The 25,627-nt window shown below is 42.7% G+C and overlaps 1 protein-coding gene and 1 non-coding gene across 3 annotated transcripts in view; both read right to left on the bottom strand.

Annotated features, from left to right (window-relative positions):
* ppm1bb (protein phosphatase, Mg2+/Mn2+ dependent, 1Bb) overlaps nt 1-1,122 on the bottom strand; it is a 33,774-nt gene extending 32,652 nt beyond the window's left edge. For both annotated transcript variants that reach the window (XM_063216764.1, XM_063216763.1), the window contains exon 1: nt 753-1,122. The gene's annotated coding sequence lies outside the window, so the exon portion shown is untranslated. The remainder of the gene's footprint in view (nt 1-752) is intronic.
* Nucleotides 1,123-22,655: 21,533 nt separating this feature from the next.
* On the bottom strand, nt 22,656-22,749 carry trnai-uau (transfer RNA isoleucine (anticodon UAU)). The gene is made up of 2 exons: nt 22,712-22,749; nt 22,656-22,691 (listed from the first exon to the last, which is right to left on the bottom strand). It is a non-coding gene; the product is annotated as a tRNA-Ile (tRNA).
* Between the last annotated feature and the right edge of the window lie 2,878 nt (nt 22,750-25,627).

Raw genomic sequence — 25,627 nt, 5'->3', positions numbered from 1 at the left:
CCAAATGCCCTCTACAATTTAGACCACTAAAACAAAAAAACTCATTGTGCACAAATTGTGACCTGCATCAACACGACCGACATGTGCATTTATGCCACACCGGTCGGTGAATACTACGAGACACATTCTGCAAGCCCCGAGCTATGAGCAGCCCGTTGCCAGCCGCTGGTAGTGGCAAATCAGTTGTGAAAAGTTCGTAGAGCGCCAAGGGCAAACCGAAGCTAACTAGAAGGCCCCGCGATAATGGAAAGAGGCATATACTCTATGTAAGGTAGTAAGACTGCTCTGAGATATAAACAGGGAAGAAAGAGAGCTGATTACATAATGCACCTTGCTAATATTATACTCGAGCCTATTGGATTATTCCTGATGCGCGCATGTTTGTTGATGGCACGTAAGCCAATAAGCCAAGGCAGGCTAGCGTTAACCTATCCTAGCAAGCTAGTTATGGCCAAGTTACAGTATGGTCGTAACCAGCCTAACGTCAGGCAATAGCATCGTTTCTTCTTGTAGATGTATTTTGAAGCGTTTATTCACATTGATAGAAAGAAAAGGTTCGGTTGGAAATCGGCAGACATAACACGGATTAGACTGTTACACAACACGCACAACCCCATTCAACAGTGAGATCACAGGCCAGTTAGCTTAGACTCTAGCCCACTATCTGATTGGTTAGCTCTCCCTGCTAGCCATCTTGAGGCCAAGATGGCTAGTGAGCTAGCTAGTTTCCCCTCAAACACTTCCATACTCACAGTTTCAGGAATCAAATTGATGACTGGCCTGTTGTCAGCCCCGTCCTGTTGTCCGAGAGATTTCCCTCACGTATAAGCGAGCCAAGTGATATTAATAAGTTACCGATAAGCAAGACTGATTTTAAATTAAAAGAAATAACGTTAACTCCGTTGTCGGTGGTCCTCTTCTTTGACTACGTGAATAAATACGCATGTTTGACACTAGTAACACTTCATACATTGAATGTTATAAATAATTATGTGACCGTATTCATATGAAGACTAAATTAACAAGTTATGTCGTGTTTTAAAATCGAGGAACGTTTTTACGTCCATTCAGAGGCCAGTTATCCCTCGGCTCCGGAGAGTCCTGCTAAAGGGGAGGGTTCGCTTGCACTGCTAGTTTGACGATTGGAGTACATGCCCTGGGAGGGTGTATCGTGATTGGATTATTCCCCTGACAATTAGTTGTGTTTCCGAAGTGCGAGTGGCCAATGTTTTTAACAGATCAAGGCCTAGAACTGGTGCTATGAAGTCAAAGCTACACATCTGTGCAAATAGGCTACATAGGACCTTCTCAATGAGTTTAGCCCATTAAAGACATTTTTTCTCCCTTCAATGTTTCAAGTGTCAGTGTCGGATTTTATGGGCTGCCTCTCAAAGGCAATTAAAAATAGGCCTAATTGTGTATAGGTGATTTGTTTTCAGATATGGAGGCCTACAGGTCTACATTGTCCAGAGATTAAAAAAAAACAAAAAAAAAAACAAGTAACTCCATTTAGGCATGGAGATGCGGTAGCCTATGAGTAGGCCTGGTAGGCCTATTTTTTTTCCAAATAGGCCTATATCTTATGCCCTGTGTACACCAAGCGTGAACTACGCGACCTGAGTGGCGGAAGTCATTATTTCTCTATGGAGGAGAGGTGAATAAAGCTACCAGAGCAAATTAGGCAGGAGCGAAGCAAACTGAGCGACCACAGCAAATCTTGAGCGTAGTTCGCTCTTGGTCTGAACAAGGCATTAGTCTTATGCCGTGTGTACACCAGGCGCTACCTACGCCATGAATTCGCTTTATTCGCTCTGGACACGGTATTGACATGTTTGATTCAGCTAATCACATAACGGCTCTGTCTTGACAGCCTATAGGACATTCGGCGATATGAACATTCCAATTGGTTTTCGCCAAACCGCATCATAGCAATTCACTTAACGATCAGCTTGAGTTTAATCATCAAAATTTGCTCTGGTCGCTCCTGGCGAATTCGCTCTGGTAGCTTTATTCGCCTTCCCTCCATAGAGAAATAATGACTTCCGCCGCTCAGGACACGTAGTTCGCGCTTGGTGTACAAGGGGCATTAGCCTACTTTTATTGAGAGTCTATAGGCCTACTTCTACCAGCAATACTTCAAAACATATGAATGCTTCTTCCATCTAAGACAGAGGTTCTCAATCAAAAGTCTTCGATGGCCAGTTTTTCCAAATTCCTCCAAATAAAGGGACAACTGAGTTGATGTAGTTGGAGAATGACAGCTCGTCGTCAATCATGACACCAAGGTTTTGGGCGACTTTGTTTGGGGTCACAGTGGTGGAGCCCCTTTTGTAGTAACCTAGTAAACCAGCGCCACCCGCTGCACGCCAAAATATTTTGGCTGCGAGTGGGTCTGGCCTCGCATCGTGGTTGTGGTCTGCCAGGCTTGCCAAAAATCTGGCAAACCAATCACAACACAGAGATTTGTTTTGAATCAAAGTGGGCAGGGTTTTGAGGGAGTGATGACGAAGCTTGCAATGTTGGGAAAGCACATCAACGAGAAAGATAGCTCTGATTGGTCAGAGCGCCGGCCTATAGGCACAGGCAGGGTTTGAAAGACAACAGGTTGTTCAACAATCTTCGGAACAACAATCTTCGGATCATGTACTATTCAGCGGGGCCAGACTAAATTACACATCCAATCTCACATTTGAGTTTATCAGGCTACTTTTGAGGTTGATGTTGTGACAGAGTGACTCTTTGGATGGTATCACTAGGAGCTCTGTCTTGAACAGGTTCAGCTGTAGGCGGTGGTCCTTCATCCATGTTGACAAATCGGTGAGACAGGCACAGATGCATGCCGAAACCGTGGTGTCCTCTGGACAGAACGACAGGTACATCTGGGTGTCATCAGCATAGCAGTCATTGGAGAACACATGTGTTCGAATGACACATCCTAGGGTGAAGGTGTACGTACATTGCGAACAGAAGGGTCCCCAGCACTGATCCTTGTGGTACGCCTGTGGAGAGGGTGTGAGTCCTTGCCATGACACACGAAGGTGCGTCCAGATAGGTAGGAGTTGAACCATGAGTGGACAACACCAGTCATTTTCATGGTTGTGAGTATCCTCAGGAGTATCTTGTGGTTGACTGTGTCAAAGGCTGCAAATAGGTCTAGTAGGATAAGGGCCGAGGATAGTCCTTGCATTCTTGCAGTCTTCAGAGCTCCAGTTAATGAGAGTAGGGTGGTTTCAGTCGAATGTCCAGTCCTGAAACCAGATTGTGTTGGCTCCAGCAGTCCGTCCTGGGTTAGGAAGTTGGTAACCTGTTTTGCAACTGTCCTTTCTAGTTTGTTGGATAGCAAAAGAAGCAGTGAGACAGGTCGGTAGTTTTGTACTTGAGCAGGGTTCAGTGTAGGCTTCTTCAGCAGTGGTGTTACCTGTAACACATACTGTCTACGTATTGTAAAGTATATCTGTAATATCTTGACGGAGGACACGGGACACTCATATGTCAGTCAACCATTTAATGACCTTCAACTCATAGATCCTTATGTATAGTACATTGAAGCCACACCCATTTACTATGGCATCCCAGGGGGTACACATATATTGCCCACATTACATCTCCCCTTTAGTTAATTGTCACACTTAAAATAATTAATTTGTGTCATCAACATTTACTTACTTACTTACATAACCCCATCACGCCATTTGGCGCATTGGGCAGCAACAAAGTTACTCCATTTCGATCTGCCTGTAGCCAACTTCTCGATAGTTCCCCAGCTTTGATGGTGCTGCTGGAGCTCCTTCTCAATGGTCTGGCGCCATGTCATCTTTGGCCTCTCTTTCTTCCTTTTGCCTTCTGGGGTCCAGCGCAATGTGACTCTTGGAATTGCGTTGGGTTCCATTCTGAGTACATGGCCGATCCAGGTCCATCTGCACTTCCTGAAGGTGTATTGCATATCTTCTTGCTGAGTGATGTTGAGTAGCTTATTGTTGGAGATGGTTTTGGGCCAGTAGATTTGTTGGATTTTGCGCACGGATGTTGTATGAAAGGTGGATAGTTTGTGCAGGTTTCCTGTGGTTTTCCAGCATTCTGCACCATATAGTAGAGTAGATATCACACAGCTTTCATATAGTCGTAGTTTTGTTTTGATGGTGTATTGCTTTGAGTTCCATATCTTCCTTAATCTTATGTGTGCTTTGTTGATCCGGTTCTGAATGTCTTTACTGGCCCCCCAATCATTATGAATGGGGCTTCCCATGTATATGAAACTCTTAGTGCTTTCTAAGCTCTGATCCTCTATTGTTACAGTTGTTGGTGCTTTGGTGTTGATAGGCATTGATAAGTGTTGATATATATATAAACCTGAACAGTAAATTCACCCTGTGTTCATTTGTGTAATTGATATTTCTAAAAACACAAGTAAATTTACTGTAAGTATTCAAAATCCTCATATTAAATCCTCAGTATGAACACATCCAACATGTACCTGTAATAATTCATAACCAGTGTATTACATTACAAATTTTCTTTTCTTTCCTAGGGGTCGGGGTAGACTGCCCAGGTCCCCAAGCTGTTCAGGGTTTATTTTGCCCAGTGATCCAAACCACAGCTTTTTACAGGTTCAGTCTTTTTGGTGGTCGGATGGTTCGGCCCACTATAGTCTCTTTTGCAGGTTCTGGAACGACCCTGATATGGGAACGGGTTCTCCTCAGAGTGCCTGAGGGCAGGTCAATGTCGTTTGACCTGGGTGTCTGAACTGGACCACTCACCGTTCCTGTCTCTTTTGTGTTCTTTACCCAGACCATTTGTCCTGGCCTGAGTGCTGGTCTTGCCTTTGTGTTGTGTCTTTTGTTGTACCAGGAGGCCTGTTGCTCTTTTACCTCCTGGTCTTTCGTTCTGAAGGCCTGCCACGGAGGTTGAAGTTTCCCCCTCCTGACCGGCAAGGGCATCCTGATGTTGCGGCCCATCAGCAGCTGTGCCGGGGACGAGCCGTGGGCCAACGGAGTGGCCCTGTAGGCCATGAGCGCCTTGTGGGGATCTTCCCCCTTCTTCAGAAGAGATTTCACCGTCCTCACCACCCTCTCAGCCTCTCAGTTACTTTGAGGGTAGCGGGGACTGCTGGTTGTGTGTGAGAAGTCGCAGTCTCTGGCGAAGGCTGCAAACTCCGCTGCAGAGAACTGGGGGCCGCTGCCATGGCAGTCTGTCTGCCAACAGCAGGTCTTGTTGGTGCTGCAACTGTGTCCGCTCTGACCAACTTCTTTCCAGGCATGTGCTTGATCTTGTAAGTGAAGCGAAGCAGCCGCAGCCTGAATCTCAGGATGCGGGGTGGTAAGTCATCCAATGCCCTACTGCCCAGCAGGGAAATCAGAGGTTTGTGATCAGTCTGTATTGAAAAGTCCTTCCCTATCAGGTAAGACTGAAAATGCTCATACGCCCAGGTCAGCGCCACAGACTTTTCAAGCGCTGTATTGAAAAGTCCTTCCCTATCAGGTAAGACTGAAAATGCTCATACGCCCAGGTCAGCGCCAGCGCTTCCTTCTCTACGCTCAGTGTCTGCCATGCTGCATGATATGAAGGTTACTGGCCTCCACTCTCCAGACTGCTGCTTCTGTGACAACATTCCACCTCGCCCAAAGGATGAAGCATCTGCTGCTATGATGGTCTCTCGGTGCAGACAGTACTGGGCCAGTACTGTTGGTGAGCTGAGTTCTCTACGCAGCTCGTTGAATGCTCTTTGCTGTGCACTGCCCCACACCCAGTCTGTGTCTGATTTGAGCAGGTCTCTCAGTGGCTGCATGAGGTCTGCTACACGAGAACTTGCCCACGTAGTTGACCATGCCCACAAACCTTTTCACGTCGGCAGCATCCTTGGGGGCTTCTCTGTGATTGCTTTGATCTTGGCTTGATCTGCTTGTATGCCCCTCTCGCTGACGATGGGGCCCAGGAATGTCACCTTGTTGACGGCGAACTGGCACTTGTTGTTGTTCAGTGTCAGCACCCTGTGCAGCCTCTGGTTGTGTTGTTCTCGCATTGACCCAAAGACCAGGATGTCATCAGCATGGCATACAGTCTCTTCTAGCCCTGTCGAGCCCTATCTCACGCCTTTCGTAAAGTCTTCACGAAAATAATAGATTAATTTTCGTGGTGCATTCACGTTATTGCCCGCCTTTCGTAAAGTCTTCACGAAAATAATAGATTAATTTTCACGCTGCCTATTCACTTGAATTGCCCCACTGCTGCTATGGTTATCCAAACGTCTGCAGGGGCGGGGAGGGGGTGCTGACAGAACACTGCTGATAAACTCGGGACTCACTAATTCGACGCCCTTTCGGTACTTACGCCTTATGTCCCCTAAACCTAAACCTAAACCTAAACCTAACCCTAACCTTAACCCTACTTAACCCTAAACCTAACCCTAACCCTAACCTTAACCCTAACCTTAACCCTAACCTTGACCCTAAACCTAACCCTAAATTGCTTGTATGAAATGTTTGATTACCATGTGACGGTAGGCTACCGAAAGGGCATCAAACTAGTGGGTCTCTAGGCAACAGTCGGGCAATTGAAGTGAATAGGCAGCGTGAAAATTAATCTATTATTTTCGTGAAGACTTTACGAAAGGCGGGCAATAACGTGAATGCACCACGAAAATTAATCTATTTTTTTCGTGAATACTTCACGAAATGACTGAGATACAGTTGCCCTGTCAGCATCGGTGTCAGACATTTTTGGAAGTGCTCAGGTGCTGACGATATTCCAAACAGCAGTCTCTTGTAGCAGTATCTCCTGAATGGCGTGATGAATGTAGTAAGTAGGACTGATTGTGGATGTAGGGGTACCTGCCAGAATCCAGCTGTAGCATCCAGCTTCGAAAACACAGTTGCCCCCACTAGCTTGGCCAGTGTCTCGTCGACAGCTGGCAAGATGTGTCTCTCTCTCTGCAGATGTAGTCATTCAGGTGAGTCATATCTGAGCAGATCCTGATCTTGCCGTTGAGCTTCGGTGCCATGACCATGCCTGCGCACCACTCTGTAGGCACGATGGGCAAGATCACACACATTTTCTCCATTCTCTGGAGTTCCTCTGTGACATTGTCGTGCAGTGGCAGAGGTACACGGCGTGGCAGTGACAATGCATAGGGCTTAACATTGTCCTTCAATTTGATTTTGTACTCCCCTGTGAAGCAGCCCAGTCCAGTTAAGACCTGGGAGTACTGTTTCGTCATGTCATTCTCTGACTCAACTACACTATCCACTACATGAATCAATTTCAGGTCTGAAATGGCTGGCAGACTCAGCAGTGGTGTTGCTAGATGTTGCACTACATACACAGGCTATACTGTTGTTCTGTCCTTGTATGTCATGATTGCCTTAAACTGACCTCTGGCCTGTAGTGATTCGTTGCTGGGTCCACACAGTGGTATAGATGCTTTGGTGAGTGGGCCATGCAGTCTCTTGGAGTAGGCAGCGCTCGGGATGACGATTGCGTCCGCACCTGTATCCAGCTTGAAGGCGAGTGCCCGTCCATTCACTTTCAGTGTTTTCTTCGGCAGCGTACCTATGTTCCCCGGGTCCTATGTTCCCTGGCTCCTATGTTCCCCTGTCTTTGTATGGGACCGGGGCACTTCCAAGTTTTCAAATTGTGCCCTTCCCAAACCATCCCTAAACCTAACCTGTCAATAATGCAATGTTTCTGAGTTGTAAATTTGTGCCCTGACCAAAACTATCCCTAAACCTAACCTGTCAGAGGTGCAACAACAACCTGTGCTTTGCCATGTGGGCCGGCAGCAGTCTACTTTGAAGCAGCGGGGAACATAGAACACTTTTTTGAAGAAAGGGTCCTAAGTTCCCAGGTTGCGGGGAACATAGGACCTGGGGAACATAGGACCTGGGGAACATAGGGATGACCCCATGTCTGTAACCCCGGTTCTCTGAGGGAGACGAATGAGACATCTCCAAAGAGGCCCTTCTCTGTCAAGGCCTCAGAGGATTAGTCGTTTTCAGATGAGTTCCGAACACGTTATATACCATTTGTTTCAGTGTAAACAGACAGTACTTGGTAACTTTACTTCCTTTCAATATTTAAAGGGGCTCCAGGTAGGATTAAAAGTTTAAATAATCACGGTCCCGAGTCAGGCGATGCTTGTGCGAGTCATTGGTAAGTGAACGATGGCTGTCGCGGCCGCTTCCACGGTCCGCTGTCAGAAAACCGCACATGCAACTTTAGACAGCGGCGGACCGAACGAGTGTCGTGGGAAACACTTTTTATTTGGAAAATTGCTTTACATACCATATTCAGATTTGTATCAGCTACTGGCATTCTGTGATGAAAAACAGTCTCCTAGCGTGTTTATTTGAACAGCATTTTTTCATTATGGTGTAGATTTTGAGTATGCCACGGGCGCCGCGCAAATGACATCATCCTACCTAGTGCCCCTTTAAGCACAGTTCTAAAATGTTCTCCTGACATATTGTTATTGACTATCTACTGACCACCAAGACTTTCTTCACTTCTTGTCCTCAAGGAGTGTGGGGAACTGTTGTCTAATATTTGCTTGGAGTTTGAAAATCATATGATAACACAAGGTTTTAATTTACATGTGGATAATTTAGAAAATGTGTATGCTAAGGAAGTTCTGTCTTTCATTGATATCTTCAACCTAACACAGAATGTTCAAGAAGCCACTCATTCAAAGGGACATGGTTTAGACCTTTCTCTTACAAAAGGTGTTGAAGTTAAAACTACTACTGTTCAGGACTGGCTTCTCTGATCATTTCTCTATTTGCTGATGTTTGTATGTCCCCGATACTTCATCAATGACAGCACAGCAGCTCTTTTTGACCAAGCACTCTCCAAAAATCAAAGTCAAACTTCTCAGTGTGCAGATGACCAAATGGCAAACTTTAAAGGGACACTGTGTGAGATTTTTAGTTGTTTATTTCCCGAATTCATGCTACCCATTCACTAATGTTACCTTTTTCATGAATACTTACCACCAGCATCAAATTCTAAGTATTCATTATGACCTTTAAAAATTGCACTTTTCATACATGAAAAGGGGGATCTTCTCCATGGTCCGCCATTTTGAATTTCCAAAAATAGCCATTTTTAGCTGCAAAAAATGACTGTACTTGGACCATACTAGAAAATATTTGTTTATTACTTAGTAAACTTTCATGTAAAGATCAAATTTGGCAATAGGCATGCAGCCCAGTTTCAATGAGCAGCATAGTTGCAGTACCTTTTTTGACCATTTCCTGCACAGTGTCCCTTGAAATATAGGATGACACATATGGATGTTATCGCCCCCTTAAAAACAAACAAAAATGATCAAAAAGTGGCATAGAAAATGAATCCCACACTGAAATTGCTAAAGCGCCATTTTAGAAAGGATGAAAGACGCTGGCATCAATCTAAACTTCAAATCCATTACCAAATCTACAAAGACATGCTCTATAAATACAATTTGGAAATATCTAAAGCAAGAAGGTCTTTCTTTTCTGACACAATGAACAGAAATATAAACAATGGTGCTCATGTATTATTACTATTATATTTAATAGTATATGTATTATTATTATTTGGAAGGTGAAAAAGTGGATCACACTCGGGTTCTTCTTTTCTTCTTTTTTATTTTTTATTTACATAGCAACACTGACGAAGGCAACAGCCGAAACGTTTGTCTACACTTCTGCTGCTATGTAAATAAAAAATAAAAAAGAAGAAAAGAAGAACCCGAGTGCGATCCACTTTTTCACCTTCCAAGTTATTCAACTGGAGACGCACCACACGGAAGAGTGCGGTGTATGAACTACTACCTTATTATTATTATTACAAGCTAACAAATCCCCAGCCACAAATGCTGTTAGCAAATGCAATGAATTAGCATCTTTTTTTCAGATAAGGTATATACAAAGGTATACTAGTAAATATTGGTTTCTTTTTTTTAGTAAATATTCTCGAAAAGCTCAAATAAGGCAGTAGACAGCACAGTTTCAATAAGCAGTATAGTTGCAATACCTGCTCTGGCCACCATTCTACACAGTGCACCTTTAAGCAATTAACTGCCTTTCCGAAATCTAATTGCTGCCTTGATCAGTTTCAATCAGGCTTCTGTTCTGTGCCAATCACAGCACGGAAACAGTTCTTATTTAAGTTGTGAATGATGAATGATATATAGACAGGTCATCAGCTGGGAAAATTAGGCCTTTCGTCCTACCGCACTTTTCTCTGTGGATTACTGACCAGAAGCCCTATTGGAAGAAATTAAAACATGGGGCCACGTCAATTTTTGCTCAGAATTCAATATGGCCGCCATTTTCCAAAATGACTTGTTTTCATGCATTATTACATTGTACTATAAGGTGATATTCATTAAAGATTAACTACTTTCAGCACTATTCTGTCCTATTTCCTTACATATATGTTTACAAAGGTTGACTAAACTAAAACAAATGAAAATAAAGTTGGCCACCTTGCAATATCCAAAGGAAAGTGCTGAAAATAATGATTGAAATGCACATACAGAGTCTATGGCTGGGAAAAATAGGCCTATTGCACAGTGGATTACAGACCAGAAGGCCTATTGAAAAAGATTAAAACGTGGGGCCATCTATGTCCTCCAAAATTCAAAATGTTCTCTGTTTTTCAGAATGGCAGACTTTCACACATTTTACTCAATACTGTAAGGCCATAATTATCAATAAAGATTACATATTTTTCAGTTAAATTGTCCTATCTCCTTACAGACGTGAGTATAAAGGTTGTCTAGAAAAAGGCATGAATATATATATCTTGCCACTTTGAAATATCCAAAGGAATGTTGTCAAATGATTGAATTTCACACACAGTGGACTGCTGAAAAAAGGCATATTGTCCTGCCAAACTGTGTGTGTGTGTGTGTGTGTGTGTGTGTGTGTGTGTGTGTGTGTGTGTGTGTGTGTGTGTGTGTGTGTGTGTGTGTGTGTGTGTGTGTGTGTGTGTGTGCATGCGTTTGTGTGTGTATGTATGTGTGTGTGCTTGAGTGCGCTTTTCTCAAGTGTGTGTGGCCAGTGTGCTTCTTTACATACACTGACATAGACACAGTAGACCGGATGTGTGTGTGTTGGGAGGGGGTAAGGTGGGGGGGTAGTGTGGACCGAAAGATGTGGAGGAGCGGGGGATGAATGAGGGGGCAGAGTGGGGGGTGGGGGGAATGAGTCGGGTTGAATTAGGGGGTGGGGGGCAGAATAGTGTGTGGGGGGATGAGTGAGGTGGTGGGGGGGGAATAGTGTGGGGTATTCAGAGGGGCAGAATAGTGTGTGTGTATGTGTGTGGGGGGGGGGGGGGGTAAGTTGAGTGGGGGGGGGTTGACCTGCCAAACTTTTCACATTGGATGGGGGGTGGGCGAGTATTTTGTGGGGGGGTGGGGGGAGAATGAGTCAGGGGGGGTGAGCGTTGGGGGCAGAATAGTGGGGGGTGACTGAGGGGTGGGGGGGAGATGAGTGAGGGGGTGGGGGAGGCAGAATAGTGTGGGGGGGAGACACTGTAGAGCAGGGGAAAGATGAGCGGGGGATACGCGCGGGCACACACGCACGCACACTCACCCTTGCTTTATGCAAAAAAAAAATGTAGGCCTGAAAAACTTATGGTCAGTAATCTAATGTGAAAAGTTTGGCAGGTGAATATTTTTCAGCAGTCAACTGTGTATGTGTAATTCAATCATTTTCTGACAACAATCCTTAGGATATTTCAAAGGGGCAAGATATATATGAAGAGCTCTTTTCCAAAACGCTATATCCACCATTTTTGACTTTTTGCATTTTAATATTGGAATTGACTGTTAAGAAGTCCTATAATCTATGTGTGAATTCTTGCCATTAAAATGTTTTCAGAACATACTTTTTAAACCTCTATAAAATGCATTTTGCAATGCAATTCAATGGAAAGCCCAATACAAAAATGTCAATTAACTAACATTCTATAAAATGGATATATCTCATGTTGGAAAAGAGCCCTTCATATTTACATCATTCTGTTGCCAACCTTTGTACTACTCACGTCTATAGATAGGAGATAGGACAGAATTTCACTGAAAATAGGTTGTCTTTATTGATAATTATGGTCTTAAAGTATTGAGAAAAATGTATGAAAGTCTGCCATTCCAAGTCTGCCAACAGAGAACATTTTGAATTTTGGAGCACATTTGAGATGGCAACCAGCTGGTGAATCTTTTTCAATAGGCCTTCTGGTCTGTAATCCACTGTGAAAACCCTGACAGGACAATAGGCCTCCCAGCCATAGACTCTGTACGTGCATTTCAATCATTATTTTCAGCACTTTCCTTTAGATATTGCAAGGTGGCCAACTTTATTTTCATTTGTTTTAGTTTAGTCAACCTTTGTAAACATGTATGTAAGCAAATAGGACAGAATAGTGCTGAAAGTAGTTAATTGTTCATGAATATCACCTTATAGTACAATGTAATAATGCATCAAAACAAGTCATTTTGGAAAATGGCGGCCATATTGAATTCTGAGCAAAAATTGACGTGGCCCCATGTTTTAATTTCTTCCAATAGGGCTGCTGGTCAGTAATCCACAGAGAAAAGTGCGGTAGGACGAAAGGCCTAATTTTCCCAGCTGATGACCTGTCTAATATGCCTTTAACACTGATGCTGGCAAAACATCAAGTCTGGGTGTTTTTAGACCTAAGTGTGGCCTTTGGCACTGTTGGCCACAAGATACCACTGCATCGATTTGAATACTGGGTTGAATGCTGGTTGTTCAAGTACAGTTATTAAGTGGTTTAACCCATTGTGTCCTGGAGACATATACCGGTTTTTCAGGATTTTCAGATTTTAGCTGTTTTATTAACTATCACGAAAGTGAATACACCCCTCACAGTTTTTGCAGATTTGTGAGTATATCTTTTCATAGGAAAGCATTACAGAAATTTCACTTTGACACAATGATAAGTGACCTTTTAACAACATATTTAACCGCTTAAATTTCTTGTTCACTCAGAAAAAAACTAAATACAGCCATTAATGTTTGAACATGTACTCACAAAAGTGAGTACACCCCAGATGAAAATCCGGTAGAGAAGGGGCTGTGTTGGCTCGAATCGTCTCAAAATGAAACGAAATGAAAAGGGATGAAAAGGGAGGTCATCAGTGTGCGTTTCAACCTTATTTTGCATTGAACTTTTGCATTTTGAGTCTGCATCTGGCTTAAATAGATTGGTGTGAGATTTGAATGCAATCCTATGGAGAATATCATGATCTGCTTCAGTAGTCACAGTGCATTTTGACATGCATGTTTCTTTTAGGTGTATTTCAGATTACCAATGTTGACAGCATCCATGCATCCCCAAACCATGTCAGTCCCACTACCATGCTTGACTTTTGATAGGATACACTTTTTTGTAAAACTCACTTGTTTACCACCACACATGCTTGACACCATCTAAGCAAATTTGTTTATCTTGATCTCTTCAGATCACACAACATGGTTCCAGTGATCCATATCCTTGGTCTGTTCATCTCTCGAGACCAAGATAAGCAAATTTGCCTTAGATGGTGTCAAGCATGTGTGGTGGTAAACAAGTGAGTTTTACCAAAAAAAGGTGTATCCTCTCAATAGCCAAGCATGGTAGTGGGACTGACATGGTTTGGGGATGCATGAATGCTGTCAACATTGGCAATCTGAAATACACCTAAAAGAAACATGCATGTCAACGTGCACTGTTACTACTGAAGCAGATCATGATGTTCTCCATAGGATTACATTCAAATCAAACACCAATCTATTTAAGACAGATGCAGACTCAAAATGTAAAAGTTCAATGCAAAGAAAGGTTGAAACGCACACTGATGACCTCCCTTTTCATCCCTTTTCATTTCGTTTCATTTTGAGACGATTCGAGCCAACACAGCCCCTTCTCTACCGGATTTTCATCTGGGGTGTACTCACTTTTGTGAGTACATGTTCAAACATTAATGACTGTATTTTGTTTTTTTCTGAGTGAACAACAAATTTAAGCGGTTAAATAAGTTGTTAAAAGGTCACTAATCATTGTGTCAAAGTGAAATTTCTGTAATGCTTTCCTATGAAAAGATATACTCAAAAATTTGCAAAAACTGTGAGGGTGTATTCACTTTTGCGATATACTGTATGTGGGTATGTTAGAGCTGAATGAGCACATTAAAATGCAAGGGGAGGGTCTTGGTTTTTAAATGTAACTCATTTCATGTTTGTATGTGCTTCGGAGGCTGATATATTTAGGATTTAATAGGAAGAGGGCACCCTTTCCCAAAAAGGGCTTAGAACAAAATGGGTTAAGTCTTACTTACAAAAAAGAAGTTTCTATGTTGTCATTTGAGGCCATACATCACTGATCATTTTGAACTGTGTAGTCCCCCAGGGCTCCATCTTAGGACCACTGCTATTCAACCTTTATATGCTGCGACTTGGACAAATTATGAAGAAAAATGAAATAAATTACCATATATCCTGACAACACCCAACTTTACCTAGTCATGTCACCTATTGGCTATGCATGCCCCCTTCAATCCCCCCTATACATGCCCCCCTTCAACTGGATGTCTTAAAATTGTCTTCAACTGAACAAAGCAAAAACCGAAGTAATTCTATTTGGGAAAAAGAAGGAAAGGCTAAAGATTGCCACTATCCTTGAAACTAAAGGCTTTAAAGGTGCACTGTGTAGAATGTGGTCAAAATAGGTACTGCAACTATGCTGCTCATTGAAACGCTGCTGCCTATTACCAAATGTTATCTTTTCATGAATATTTACTAAATAATAAACCAATATTTACTAGTATAACCAAAGTAGAGTACATTTTGCAGCTAAAAATGTAGCTATTTCTGGAAATTAAAAATGGCTGACCATGGAGGAGATCCCCCTTTTCATGTATGAAAAGGGCATAATGAATGCTTAAAATTTGAATTTGAAGTTTAAATATTACATGGTGCACCTTTAAAGCAAACGGTACTGTGAAAAATGTTGTTGTCGTTATCGATAGTGAACTCAATTTTAACAGTCACATGAAAGCCATTACTATAGTCTACACTCTATCATCTCAAAAACATTTTTAAACTTAGGGCTCTTATGACAAAACAATATCTAGAAAAATTAGTACATGCCTTAATTTCATGTAGGATTGACTACTGCAATAGCGTTTTCATGGGACTTCCCAAAAAGACAATCAAACAGCTTCAAGAATTCATCAACTTACACCGATTTTAAGGTCCCTGCATTGGCTCCCAGTAAGCTACATAATTTACTTTCATTACTATTTATGTTCAAATCACTAAATGGCACCCACATACTACCCATGTTTCAGCTATACACCAACTAGGCATCTAAGATCTATGAAGAAAAACTTGCTGGTTAATTTGTCAAAACAAAGTGTGGCGAGACAGCCTTTAGCTACTATGCTGCAAAGTTTTGGAACCAAAGTTTTCTCCTTTTTTATTCTATTTTTAACCTGCCATGCCTTGTGCTTTTATTTTCATTTACGTAATTTAATTTTTAAAAATGTGAAACACATTGAATTGCATTTGTGTATGAAATGCGCTATACAAATAAAATAGTCTTGCCTTGCCTTATTTTTTCAATCATAGTATAATACTCAAAAAATACAATTTGCTAAATAATTCTGCATGCAATGTATTAAGGAGTAGACTAGTGTCCCACTTGAACCATCCAAAAGACCAAACTGTGTCAAATGCAGGCAAATCCCATGTGAGCCAGCTGATTCTGCGCTTACAGGGTATCGTGTCTCATTGGCTGTGTCTCAAATGACGCACTTTTGTCAGTGCACTGACAGTCAGTGCACAGTGCACACAGTGCACTGAGGTCTTTAGTGCATAGTGTTGTGGTAAAATTTGAGCACTATGCACTGTGCCCTCGCTGGAAGTGACGGCTGAGCATGGCATAAGCTCGCCAAAATATGAGTTGGTTACTGTTTACAATGCACAGCGTCTGGTGCTTGTATTTGCATGTCCTTCAACCCAAAGGACAACAATCACACATGCAATATTTTGGTTGGCATGAAGAGGTTGGTGTCCCATCAACATAACTTACAGAATTAGGAGACTGTTGACCAAACTCTTCTACTGAACTGAATGCCACATTTCCTCCGTGTCATTGTCAACATGGCCGCCGTTTAGTGCGTGCAGTGTCCATCATTCAAGCACTGCATTTTTCCGCCATTGTTAGGGGATCATCCTGGCACTTTCAGTGCACTGGCTCAACTGAAAATTTCAGCGTGAGCGCCCTAGGCACTGAAAAACAGTGCCTGAAGTGCACAAGTGCGACATTTGAGACACGGCCATTGTTCTGTTGGTGTCTGACCAGGAAGCTTCATCTGCACACAAGCTCTCTGGCGCCCCCTTCTTCCATCTTGCTTTTTCCTGCTCTCTCTCTCTCTCTCTCTCTCTCTCTCTCTCAAACATCACACACACACACACACACACACACACACACACACACACACACACACACACACACACACACACACACACACACACACACACACACACACACACCTTATCATTATATTATACTTCTATTACTTCCGACATACAATTAAGAAATGCTAAACCCTTCTCTATAACTAACTTGTCAGGGAGGAAATGTTTGAGGTTTGAGATGGCAAAAAGTCAAGATGAGAGAAATTTGAAAGGTTAAGTTAAAACGTAGTTTGAAATAAGTACAAGTACAAGTGAACGGCTTGCCACCATCTCACCATAAAGCATGATTTATCATTGGCATACGTGGAGCTGTTGTGTCTGTGCCGTCAGCCTTTGTGTGAGTAAGGGTTTAGTACATGACTACCAGAGGGATTTAGGATTACATCAGCCTCACGTCAAGATTACTCCCCTCTCCCTCATCTTCAGTAAAATATTATTATTATTGTCGTTGTCATTTTTGTTATTGCGGTAGCTGACATCCGATTAAGCTCAGTCTTATTAATGAAGAACTCATCAGATGTCAGCTCAGTCGCACTGAGGATAAAAAAAAATAAATTGAGAGAGAGACAAGGCTGGACTGGTAATCTGACATACAGGGTATTTACCCGGGGCGGGGCAAGCACTCCTGAAGGGCTGATGCTGTTGCTTCTTTTTTTTAGTTATTTAGGGTTTTTTTTAGTTAGAGGTAGGCCCTCAATTTAGATGGGGCGTCCCTCTGGTCCATCTTAAGTATAAGCAGCAGTGGACTGAGCTAATCGTAATATCATTACATAACATTACATTTAGCTTTTGACCAAAGCGACTTACAAGGAGGACATTCAAGCAAGAACAGAGTAAGGGGTCAGTACAGTGGACAGCAGTACACAAGTTATGTAGGACAGATAGAGAGCAGAAAAATAGTTGACCTATGAAATGTAGTGCAGGTTAATGATTAGCGGTGAGCAGAGTTAGTTATAGGCCTATGTGGGGAAGCTCTCTCGTAGAATAGCGGGGGGCTGTCTGAGGGGTTGGTTTATGCCAGGAGTGGGGAACCTATGTCTCGAGGGCTGTTTGCGGCCCGATTTAATGTTATGCACCTTCACATGAAATATGACATATTTTGTAGAGGAATCTTATAGCAATTACATTTACATTACAATTATGCTATATTCAGGGGACCTAGAGAAGGTGGGGTCTGAAGGTGACTGCCTTCAAAATAGACCTAAAGTGCAGGGGGCAATCCTGGTTTGTGTTCATAGTAAGGCCCTCGAAGGACTTTTACGGCCCTTGGAGAAATTTAACGTGGCCCCTTGAATGAAAAAGGTTCCCCACCCCTGGTCTATGCCAAAAATGCCCCGGCCATTCTTTTGGTTCCAGTCCAGTCCTGGACAGATAGCAGTGTCTCCAGGGGAGAGGTTTCAGGGTGATTTGCTACTTTTTAAGTCCATGCTGGCAGGCTAGAATAATGCAAGCTGCATGGATCAAAGACTAGATTACGGGAGATGCTATATCATGGCGGTCTCTTGATATTGTGACGTTAACTGGGACCTCATTCTCTTGGGTCAGGCTAGAACATGATGCTGTTCACAATTGCATGTTACGCTGATATAACTCAACTTTTTTCAAGATAGTTATATCAGTCCGCTCAACATTGCCTGTGTGTGTGTGTGTGCATGTGTGTGTGCATGTGCATGCGTATGCGTGTGTGTGTGTGCGTGCGTGTGTGCGTGCGTGCGTGCGTGCGTGCGTGCGTGTGCGTGCGTGTGCGTGCGTGCGTGCGTGTGGAGTCAAGTGAGAGTAAGTCATAGATGGGTGTGTATGTGTCTGTATTGTTCTTTGTCCAGGGGGGATTAGTGTGAATAAAATGTGATCAATCTTTACTGAGCTCATGGTATTATCTGAGTGCTCAATCACAGGGAGCCTTGAGCGTCCTCCGCCGCCTTCATCTGCAAAGTACCGTTCTTCTTGTTACCCTGCCCTGCCACTCTTATTTCCCAGATTGCTCAGAAAAAAAGAGATCCTCTGCTTCTCATTATGGAATATCAGGTCCCTGCAGTATAAAAAAAGGACAGTAGCAGCTTGATCGTCTTATAGGGCGGCTTTGGAGACAAATTAAAAATTGTCATGTCTAATCTTCTTTAAGCGCTGGCTTCCAAGTGCAAGTGGTCCACATTCTTAAATCTGTCGGATCATCCTCGTTGTTTACGGTGGCTAAGCCCGTGGAGGGAGTGTGCCTGGGATTGGGTCGTTCCACAGGAGTCACATACACACACGCACGCACGCGCACACACACACACACACACACACATACACACACACACAAGGCTACTGCTGCTCTCTCTGTTTCACTTCGGACAGATCTGGAAAGGGACATCTAGGTCACGTAATTACTGCTTGTTCTATCTTCTTATACACACACACACACACACACACACACACACACACACACACACACACACACACACACACACACACACACACACACACACTAATATAACAGACAAAAGCCATGGAATACATATACCAGTACATGCTGTACTGCAAGTTCGGAGCAAAAAAAAAAAATACATGGAAAGGAAATGGGTGTTCATGAAGGTCATGGAGGTTGACACTAAGGTAGAGAATGGCATGAGCAGCTTTCTGATTACAACATGCTATGAAACAGATCAAACAGGGATTTATTTAATGCTGTTCCCCCTCCAAACAATCCTTACAAAACCAAGGAAACAAAGGCAGCATAATTACTCATAGGAGAATATAGCAAAAACAAAGCAAAGAAGAATAGAAAGGGAATGGGACAGCCACAGTGTGTGCGTGTGTGTGAGAGGATGCAAGCAGGGTTGCCAGATGAGGCTGATGATTTCCAGCCCAAAAAATGCTCAAAACCCGCCTAGAAGCACAAAATCCCGCCCAATTCTATTGATTTCTATGGCAAAAATTGGGCAGGTTTTTCTGATAAATGCCATTTTTACCCGCACACGGCCATCCTATAGGATTGAAATGCTTATAAGCAGCCCAACTGGGTGGGAAACAGCCCAATCTGGCAACACTGGATGCAAGCAGTAGGGTAAGATAAATTCATCAAAAAACAAAAGGAGGGCAACAGCCAAGTGGCAGTGGGATTGTTTGGGATTTTCTGGAGAATTAGTGCGTCTTAATGACTGCCTCTGTGTACAGAGTGTTATAAGCGATAAGATGGAGCTGCTCATCTTCAGTTAATCAGTAGGCCGACATGACTTTGCTGTAAGACGTGATATTAAAACAAATACAAGAGTTATGAACAAAGAAGCTGACATAGATTTCACATATGACACATGAGACGATTACTTTTCTGATATTGGTGATGCCACTTGAACGCCTCAAATAATAGCCTATATGTTTTTTTATGTAGACTCATGGATGGATTGGATGGATGGAACAGCAAGAAAGCAAAGATGTTAGAAGATGCATGTGTTTTTTTGTTGGTGTTTTTGTTGTTGTTGTTGCCCAGAGGCTTGGACCCCCTTGATTCTTGGGCCCCTGAGGCTGGGCCTGGTAGGGCCGTGGAGTAATCAGTCCTTTGTGCAGAGTAATGCCTGAGCAAAAAATGTTGGGTCCTGAAACTTCTTTATTCACAATATTAGGATTTTAGTTCTGATTTCTAGGTGACCATAGGTAGTCTGATATGTCAGTGATTGGCCTGATGATCAACACATCACATCATAATAATAATGATAACGACACAAATTAGGCCTATGCAATCACATCACCAACAGAAAATGAGCTCAAACAATAAAATGTAATAATAATAATAATAATAATAATAATAATAATAATAATAATAATAATAATAATAGAAGATGCTGAGGAATTTTAGGTCACATCTTTTGCGTGTTCTCTATGCAAGGCTTTTCTTCTGTGCGTGTGTTCAAGTATTTATATAAGCCAATCAGACGACTGCACAGGTGACAACAAGGCCTATGCAGTGAGCTTCCGACCAGATATAGTCATCTTGCCCCCATTCCCCGCCTTCTCTCTGTGTTATGAATATTTAACACATGCTGCTGTAGTAATAATAACGTGTTTGCATTGTTTCGACTGTTTGAATTATTTACTGGTGACTCGCCCCTAATGCGATTGTGGTCAAGCACGGGTCCTGGCTCACTCTGGGCCCCCCACCAGTCAGCTCTGTTCGGCCTGACTGCGTCGCCGTGTCACTGCGTTTTAGACCCAGGCGGAGGTCAGAGTTCGCCCTGCCAGGTTGCGTGAGCATAATTGCAGTGAGGGCCAATCAACCATGAGACAGCTTTTCACTTCCACTGCCCGTGAACATTTTGCTCGCCTTAGCTCTGAGGCTACTTACGCCTCGTGCATTAAACCTGTCAACGGTAGGGCTAATGGGGTAGCATCAAACTTTTATGTTCTTTCTGTTGTTTGGTTTATAGGTCTGTGAGATTATGCTCCTTACCTCTGTGAAAATACCTACACTAGAAGCTAGGCTGTCGTTATTTGCATGCATTGCCATTTCCCCTCTGAGACACATGATTAAAGAATTACGCTTATTTTGTTGGTCTAGCCCAGGGATTCCCAAACTTTACCACAAGCCCCCCCATTATACTGATAGATTCCAGCCAAGGTCCCCTTGCATGGGTCATGCAATACTATTTTTTTTTACTGTGCACACCTTTCACAACCATAATCTATGTCTGTGACTCAGTGCCCCACAGGGATGTATAAAATAGTAATAATATGGCCTAGTAGTAATAGTAGTAGTAGTAGTAATTCAGAGGTGCAGTAGATTATACTCTTGCAGGGAATATTGTTTATCTTATTTTGGCATAGTCCTACTTAGTTATTCAATTTATTCAATTATTTATTTTGTTTTTCCTGCCAACCTGCCATGACCCCCCTTGCACCCCTCCGCGGTCCCCCAGGGGTCCCCCCACCCCCCACTTTGAAAACCACTGCCCTAGCCAATAAGACGGGTGAAGTCTGTGCAGAGCAGGCTGTTGGACCTAAACATGTCATCTGGTAACCTAAACAAAATCTTTAATTAATATAATTTTACTGACACAATTGCATTAGGCTAATATTATTTGGTTTGGTAATAATTTAGTTAATTTAAACAAATCATGACCTCTGATTTTTTTAATTTATTTTTTGGTGCAAAAAAACCAAACATAGGCCTCATACTGACTCCTGCTGGTAATTCTGTGTAATGTTTTAGGGAAGTTATTTTTGGAGTGTTCCTGGCTCGAAGTAGCCAATCAAAGAATCTATAACCATATTAAACGTTTCACTGGATCAGTTTATTTTACTTCAGTGTACTTTGTCATTTGTTAGTGATTCTCTATGACGTTCTATTTAGCTTAAACTACTGCAGTGCATTTCACTGATGCAATAGGTCTAGGCCCTACACATTCCAGCATTACCTGATGTAGAGCAGGGCATTAACACCAGTCAACCAGCCAAAGCTGGTGAAAATTCAGTTTGGCTGGTGGAAAAGAAAACTTATCAGCCATTTTTACACAATGGTGAGTATGCGTTTGACCGGTAAGTTTAACATCTAGGCAACTAGTCATTTTGTCTGATGGTGAAAAAAGTTCATTTAGAGCCCTAGCCACTAGCCATAGACGCAGGTGTTTCTCAGGTCAATATATCTCCTATAGTTCATAGAATATGACAGCAATAGGGCTCCTCTCCCCAAATAAGAACAAAGTGGTCACTGCTGCCACCTACTGTAGGGCGCAGGCATGGCTCAAAAAGCCTACTGCAAAAAATACAATAAATAACCCAAGTGATTTTCAATCAGTGTTCACATTAATCATATAGGCCCACACTCGTCATTGATCAACAAAATATAGGCCTAGTATAGGCCTAGAACATGTTTTCGGCAGAGGGTTAATCAAACAAACCTAAACAAATGAACAACCAAAGAAGAACGCAGGTCTATGGGGTGGGGGTCAAAAATGTAGCAATGTGCGATTTGTGTCATTAGGCCTACTTTACAAGGTGTCTCCCTCTCTCTGCGCCGCTCGGCTATTCCCAATTGTAACTTACTTCTATTGATTTGGCGATACCCTTTTACAGAACGTCGGTGTGTTGATATTATGTTTCACTGCAGTTTGGAATCCGCACTTGGCGGTAAGCTATTGGTGCCCATAAGCCTACCTACTACAGCATGTTGAATTTGCCTCAGGGAACTTCTTCGCCACAGGGTCCAGTGAAAAACTCTGCTCCAGGTGAGGCTCGAACTCACAACCTCGGCATTGCTCTGCGACGTACTGTCATATAAGTACCGCGCGCTAACCGATTGCGCCACTGGAGCGTGTTTCCCAATTGAGCAAAAGTCAGGTCATGGCCGTTGTGTGGAAACGCGGTGTTTAAATACTGCTAAGTTAAGTAGGCTACTTCTAATAAAGCGGTCGTATGCTACTGTTTTCTTTACAGCCCATACGAGGCTGTTGAATACAGCGTTACCTGTTGTGTTGCCTGCCTTTGCTGACCGAGAAGGGCAGCCGTTTGCAGGCACCACCACCACCGTCCTCCCCTACTTGCCGCGGTGGATGTCGCCTTTTAAAAACATTTTAACACACGTAGGCCGACCACATTTTTAAAATGTTATGAAATACAGTAGGCTATAGGGCCTTCCTTAGCTCTGAAACAAGTAAAACTCACACGTGACAGTTAAATGCCCAGTAGCCTAGGCATTTTTTTCACAGTAGCTGTCTTTCCTATTTCATTCCCTTTAGGCTATGTGGGAAGTAAACTGTGAATACATTTCCAATAGTTGAGCGGGTTTTGGAAAATTATAAAGCGACGTAGACTAAAGGTGCCATATTGCACTGAACAAGCAAAAGTGGCATAGTCCTACCCTATATTCACTGCAACTTGCCCTGTTATATCAAACAGTAGCTCACTCGGGGTTGCAGTATAGCTAATAAAAAAAAAGTATAGCTAGTAAGACCTAGGCCTAATATAAATTAAATTCCAAACACAACCAAGCGGACAAGTCACAATAATTCACTTCACTTAACTTCACTTAAACAAAATAATTTCAGCATTTTTAGGCCTATATTTTCCTTATTGGTGCATAATGTAAATCATAAGGGCAATAAAAGGTCCATTCATTCATTCAAACCATGCAGGATGCACTTTTCCTGACAGGCATAGGCCTGCCGTATATTCAAGGGTTTGCTATTGGCCTACCAAGTGGTAGGCTGAGTGATCACATTGTCTATTGACTGATTTGGGGTTTATGATATTTTCAAAGCCAAGGGACTCTCGCTTTCATGACAAGCCCTGATAGATAGGGGGGAACGTTAATTCAATTTTTAGATCTATGAATTCCTGAGGTGAAGAGTACCTAGCACCACAGCTGTTCGGAAGACATTAACTCACTTGTGAGGACCAACTGTGTCATTGAATGTACATGCACCCACAAAACCATACAAAAGAAATACAATAGGCCTACTTTCTCTTTTCTGCCGTTAGGGGTTATAGACTTACCGCAGAAACTGAAATGATAGGTTATTTTTTCTGTTTCCATTTAATGACCACATGGTAAGAATTAAAAGGTTCCTCGAAGAACTAGTGGTGTCAACAATGATCGATTCGGTGATGCAATCCAATGCGGGGCATGGACGATCCAGAATTGATCCGGCAATTTCCAGAATCTATCCGGCATTTTTTGTAGGCCTAAGTTTCAATTACTTCCATGGATATTTCGGGAGCAAATGAATGTTAAATTAAATAAAAGCACTTCAAAACATTGCAAGACTGATACAGACTGATACAGAACACAGCCAATAAATTGTTGTTCAGTATCTGACTACTTGTATTGCCTCATCATGACTGATTAATCATTGCAATGCATTGTAGAATTGAATCGGGTCGGGTCACATAGAATCGAATCGAATCGAATCGCTACCTCCCGAATCGGATTGTGAGGGCAGTGCCAATCCACACCACTACGAAGAACCCTCGGTTGCCACTGTGTGGGAACTTCTTATTTTCATTCAGTTGGAATTTGGTCTGAAGTGGGCCAGACCAATAGCATTGTTGCGAAATATTGTAAATGTCTGCTTTATAGCGGAGTTGTAGGCTATTGATTGTCCATCATCTTGAGGAGCACTCTTCTACTCTCTCCCATTTTCTCTGTGAACTGTCCAATGTTGCGAACGTGCTGCTTTGTTTTTTTCCCGATTTCTTGTGTCCATGTTCCCTTTTTCCCCTACTGTTTCAGTTGAGTATTTGGTTTGGTTACACTTTTTTCCATTTACACCGTAGGCCTACTAAGTTAGTTGGCCATACTAAACCATCCTGCGGACCCTATGTTTGACACCCCTGCCCTAAAGCTTGGGAGCTTGGGAGAGCCCCACAGTTTTTTGAAGGGTTCTTCAAAGAACCTTTAGCAGAAGTTCTCAACCTTTTTTTAAATGAATGCCCCCAGGGGGTGTCATCATAATCCTGCCAACACCCCCCTTAGTAATAAAATATACTAATGCACCCCAATGGCTCCTAACCACCATCCTCTCTCAGCTGTACCTGTCTCAACGCCCCACTAGGGATCCCCAACGCACCCTGGGGGGCTGTAGAGCCTCCGTTGAGAAACACTTCTTTAGAGGCTCCCCCAGAGCAGCAAACGGAAGAACCCCTAAAGCTCTTTGAGGAACCATTCAATTGCCACTGTGAAGAAATTTTAGGTTCTTCATAGAACCATTGGGTTTCCCCACAAACCAGCCGAGGGTTCTTTGAAGAACCTTATGGTTTTTACTGTGCACTAGCTGGCTAGCTATGCAATAAAGGCAGTGTCCTCCATTGAAGGTCCATTCAAATCCATCCAAACAGCCACCCACCATCAATACTGTTTTTATTGATACTACACTTGCATTCGCAAAATGTAAGCTGTAAGGCAAATTACATGTATTCTTACACACATACAATTCAATGGCACTGAAAATGTTACCTGTGATGCAACAATAACATCGAAATGACTGACTTCAGGAACATGTTTTGCTAAATAGCCTACTCCAAGCATATCGACATCCACATGAGCAAAGTCGCATTGGCAAGCAGGCAATCAATTTACAATGCATTAACATGGAAACCATGTTTAATTGTCAACAACAGTGCCGATATTGCAGAGCTGAATAAAGTAGAAGTACTCTTACAGATGCAATTACACACACTGGTAGTATGATATT

The sequence above is a fragment of the Engraulis encrasicolus genome, chromosome 15 (genome assembly GCF_034702125.1).
Source record: "Engraulis encrasicolus isolate BLACKSEA-1 chromosome 15, IST_EnEncr_1.0, whole genome shotgun sequence".
NCBI lineage: Eukaryota > Metazoa > Chordata > Actinopteri > Clupeiformes > Engraulidae > Engraulis > Engraulis encrasicolus.
Note: the sequence above shows the minus strand (reverse complement) of the source record. Positions and strands in the feature narration are given on the sequence as shown.